Genomic DNA, 5,090 nt, shown 5'->3' with positions numbered 1-5,090 from the left:
GCACGTGCCGGCCGGGGGGGGGCGGGGCGCAGCCGCGCGGCCCCGCCCCTCGCGCGCCTCACCTTGGCGGGCGGGCCTGAGGGAGGAACGGCGGGGCAGCGCCACCTGGCGGTGGCCGCGGGGAGCGGCGGGTCAATGTCGCCGCTCGGCTCCAGTGAGGTTTAAATAAACCCCGCTAAGCCGAGGCTGTGTCTGAGGAGAGACCGGGTTGCCTCTCTTCGTAACTTGGCTATCTTCGTGTCACTGCAGCTGGAGGACCGTCCCCCTCTATTCGGCCACATCTGGAGCACTATGTCCAGTTCTGGGCTCCTCAGGACAAGAGAGACGACGAGCTACTGAAGAGGGTCCTGTGACAAAGATGATCAGGGGTCAGGAATATCTCTCTTAGGAGGAGAGGCTTCAGGAGCTGGGCCTATTTAATCTAGAGAGGAGAAGACAGAGAGCAGATCTAATCAGTACATACAAATATGAACAGAGGTGGGTGTCAAGAGGATGGTGCCGGACTCTTTTCAGTGGTCCCCAGTGACAAGATGAAGAGCAAACTAAACTGCCACAAACTAAAGTTGAAGAAGTTCCACCTCAACACGCGGAAGAACTTCTTTACATTGAGGGTGGCAGAGAACTAGAACAGGCAGCCCAGGAAAATCGTGGACTCCCTTTCTCTGGAGACACCCAAAACCAACCTGGATGCCTTCCTGTGTAACATGCTGTAGCTGACCCTGCCTTGGTGATCTCCAGATGTTCCTTCCAACCCCAAGGATTCTGTGATTCTGTGACCCCCCAGCCCAGGCCCTCGCTCTATGGGCACTCAGGTATGCCCCAAGGGGCAGCAGGGAGGGAGTGTGAAGCCTGGGAGGAGGTGGAGGGCATTGGCTGTGTGGGGCATCCAGGCTCAGGACACTGGGAAGCAGGGTGGACAGAGGGTGAGGAGAAAAGGGGCAACAGCAGCTCTGCATGGGCCAAATGCACCTGGGCCCACCTGATGAAGCCTCGGTCCCTGTGGTGTCAGAGCACAAGCCTCAATTAAGCCTTTCCCACAGCCGGGGTGTGTGTAGCACCTCTCCTCCATGTGTCTCTGTGAGGTGTGCAGGAATTGCCTCTTAGTCATTGGTTTGTGCAGGCTGGAAATTGCCTCATGGATTTGGCATGAGCCAAACTGAAAAAGGCTTGAGAAAAGCATGTGCTGACTTCTCAACCCCTTCACTCTCTTGATTACTTAATGTACGTGTTAAAGAGACCTGTTCTGCGTGGCTGTCATTTATCAAGGCACTTCTGTGGCATTTGTCCCTTTTAAGGGCATGTCAACATCCAGAGCATGCAGGAGAAAAGACTATTGAGGAAATAGGCCAACATACAGGAAAGGATTCAGTCCAAACCTGGGTCATTGATCTGGGATGGGAATACAAATGCTGACAAGGCATTGTGCTGGAATTCCCTCACTTACTTATTGCCAAATCTGATTTGCAGAAAAAAACTAGAATCATAGAATGGTTTGGATTGGAAGGGACCTTAAAGATCACCAAATTCCAAGCCACCTGCCATGGGCAGGGACACCTCCCACTAGGCCAGGTTGCTCAGAGCTCCATCCAGCCTGGCATTGAATACTGCCAGGGATAGGGCATCCACACCTCTGGGCAACCTGTTCCAGTGTCTCACCACCCTGAGAGTAAAGAATTTCTTCATAATATCCTATGTAAACATCCTTTTCAGTTTAAAACTAATCTCCCTTGTCTTGTCACTGTCACTACATGCCCTTGTGAAAACTCCCTCTTCATCATTCTTGTGGGGTCCCTCCAGGTACTGGAAGGTTGCAATTATGTCACCCTGGAGCCTTTTCTTTTTCAGCTTGAACAATCCCAATTCTCTTAGCCTTTCCTCGTAGGAGAGGAGGTGCATCCTGCTAATCATCTATAGTTTAGGAATAAATTCCAGAACCAGTATGTCAAGTAAGAGAGGGTTAAGGGCTTTTGGTATCAATGCACTTTCCACTCAAAAAGCTGTGAAAGTTGTAGCAGAGGCAGGATATTCCTGCTGAACATTAAATTGCTACATCTGAAAGTAGATATCAGTGGCATTTACTTTTACCTAAAAAAAAAAACATTGGATCTTGAAAGTATATTAATCCTAAATGAAGGTTTCAGATACTTAATTATTGTGACATTTTCTACTTCTTTACTTACTTTCACAATCACATTTTTCTGGGGGGACCCTGCTAAAAGTTTATGAAAATCAGAGTAATTCCTAATTCTGAAATATGAACATATCTTCCTCAGAATACTTTGGGATATTTAAGGTTCCCTGGCACTATTTTAAAATAACTTCTAGATTCTTAAATGCCTTTAAAAATCTAGCAATTGTTTCTGTTGTGCTTAGGAAGATAGATTTGTTGCATTCTTAAAAAGAGTTATCCACAGAATACAAATAGTCTTATTATCCTGCAATGAGCAGGGACATTTTCAACTGGATCAGTTGACCAACCTGTCCAACCTGACCGTGAATGTTTCCAGGGACAGGATATCTACTACCTCTCTGGGCAACACAGGCCAGGGTTTTATCACCCTCACTGTATAAAACTTCTTCCTTATATTTAATCTAAAATGACCCCCATTCAGTTTAAAGCCATTAGCCCTTGTCCTATTACAACAGACCCTGCTGAACTGTTTTTCCCCCATCTCTCCTGTAGCCCCCTTCAAATACTGGAGTGCTGCTCTAAGGTCTTCTCCAGACTGAGCAGCCCCACTCTCTCAGCCTGTCTTTAAAGGAGAAGTGCTCTAGCCCTCTGAGCAGCTTTGTGGCCTCCTCTGGGCTCACTCCAGCAGGTCCATCTTGGGGACCCCAGAGCTGATGCAGGTGGGGTCTCAGCAGAGCAGAGCAGAGGGGCAGAATCCCCTCCCTGGCCCGGCTGCTCTGGATGCAGCCCAGGACACGTTTGTCTCTCTGGGCTGGGAGTGCCCATGGCTGGGTCATGTCCAGCCTCTCAAACACCAGCACCCCCAGGTCCTTCTCCCCAGGGCTGGTCTCCATCTGTTCACCCTCCAGCCTGTGTCAGTACTGGGGGTTGTCCCAACCCAGGTGCAGCACCTTGCCATGGGTTGAACCCCACAGGGTTCCCATGCAGCCACTTGCTGAGCCTGCCCAGGTCCCTCTGGATGGCATCCCATCCCTCAGGTGTGGCAACTGTACCACTCAGCTTGGTGTCATCTGTAAATTTGCTGAGAGTGCACTCTATCCCTTTGTCTGTGTCATTAACAATGACATGAAATAGCACATGTTCCAATATGGATCCCTGAGTGACATCACTTGTCACAGATCACAATGTCCTTTGGGACTCTGAGTCACTGACCACCACCCTCTGGATGTGACTGTCCAACCAATTCCTTATCCACCTAATAGTCTACCTATCAAATCCATCTCTCTCCAGTTTGGAGAGAAGGATGTTGTGGGGCACCATGTTAAAGGCATTATAGAAATCCAGAGAAAAGACTTCTGTAGCTCCTCCCTTCTCCACTGATGGAATCACCACATCATAGAAGGCCACTGAGTTGGTCTGACAGGACCTGCCCTTGGTGAAGCTGTGTTGGCTGTCTGGCATCTTTTCCCACTTGGCTGTGCACTAGCCATAGAAGAGACGATGCTTTCCCTAGTAGTACCAGAATATTGTGGAGCTGATACATGCTGTATTAATTTCAGTTGTCCCTCTAGAAAGGATAAATATAAGCTGCATGGCTCACTGTAGTTTCACCTGTGCACTAAAACAGCACTGATCTCAGTCTTAAATACTGCAGCATAAGCTTATCTGCGTTACCTACACAGGAAGAAATACATGTAGATATGAAAAATGCTTATCTAGAGATAAGCTAACAGACATATCTAAGCTGGTTTCTCTCATGTGTTACCTGCTCTCATGTGTTACCTGAAAAAGTATATACTTTTTCTCTGCTGTTTGGATATTTGGCTTCAATCACTTAAATATTATTAGCTGTATGTTCAATTGCACTCAGATGGCATAGCAAACATTAATTTCTGCTGGTACAAGAAACATTAGCTGTTGTACATTTAAATATATATATATATATTTCTGGAAGTAGCATCCAAGGAATTGATTCTCATGAGCTGTTTGGCCTGCAAGCTAAGAAGCAGGAGGTGGATTGAAAGACACCACCACAGGTATTCTGTTAAAAACAATGTCCCTTTAAATTTATGTCTGCATGCACTGGAGTAAGAGAGTGATTTCTATTCTGCCCTGAAGAGGTGGATCAAAAGTGTTGCATAGGGACATAAGCTTTGTTCAGTTATATCAATCTGACTCTAGCTTGATCATTACAGGATGTTTCTCTTCCCAATACAAATGTATTCATGCAGCTCTTACATGATAGAGAAAGTACCTGAAATTATCATCACTATCATCATCATCATCACAGTCCATTTGTTACATAAATATGAAATCTTACCATCTGTAGCTCAGCACATATAACTTAAAGATAGTTTTTCATTCTGAATTGCTAAATTCTTCCTTTCAACTTCTATATTGGTAGAGAACCATGATCTTCTGTGGCTCAAATTTTTGGAGGCTGCTGGGGTTCCATTCTGAAGTTAGTTATTCTGCACTGAAGCTACTTATTTCTTGATGTGGTGGTTTTATCTATGAGGCAACAGGAAGAGTACACGTTCCTCACCTGAGGGGTTTTGCTCCTGTACTCAAATGCCTGTTGTCATCATGTAAAAAGCACTTAGACAAGAACTCTGTGTACCCAGCACCACTGAAAACTGTTTACAGAAAAATACTTCTGTATAAATGAATGTTTCTTACCAGCTGCAACAACAACCAAAAAAAGTCTTATTAATCTTTTTTCTAGTTTAGGGGAGGAAGGCACAGCTCCACTAAGTGGCAGCAGTAAGCATCATCACTGCCACCTTGCTGAATTATTTTTATATTCATGAGAGATTTAATATAAACTGGTGCTCATGTTACAATAAGATTTATTCCCCTTTTTCCTCATAGGGTTTGATTTCATCATTTCTAAGACAGATGAATAAACTTCTGCTTAGGGAATCTACCAGTAACCTTTTCAAATACTCTCAAATGTTCA

The sequence above is a fragment of the Parus major genome, chromosome 2 (genome assembly GCF_001522545.3).
Source record: "Parus major isolate Abel chromosome 2, Parus_major1.1, whole genome shotgun sequence".
NCBI classification, from domain to species: domain Eukaryota; kingdom Metazoa; phylum Chordata; class Aves; order Passeriformes; family Paridae; genus Parus; species Parus major.
This window is presented reverse-complemented; position numbering follows the sequence as displayed.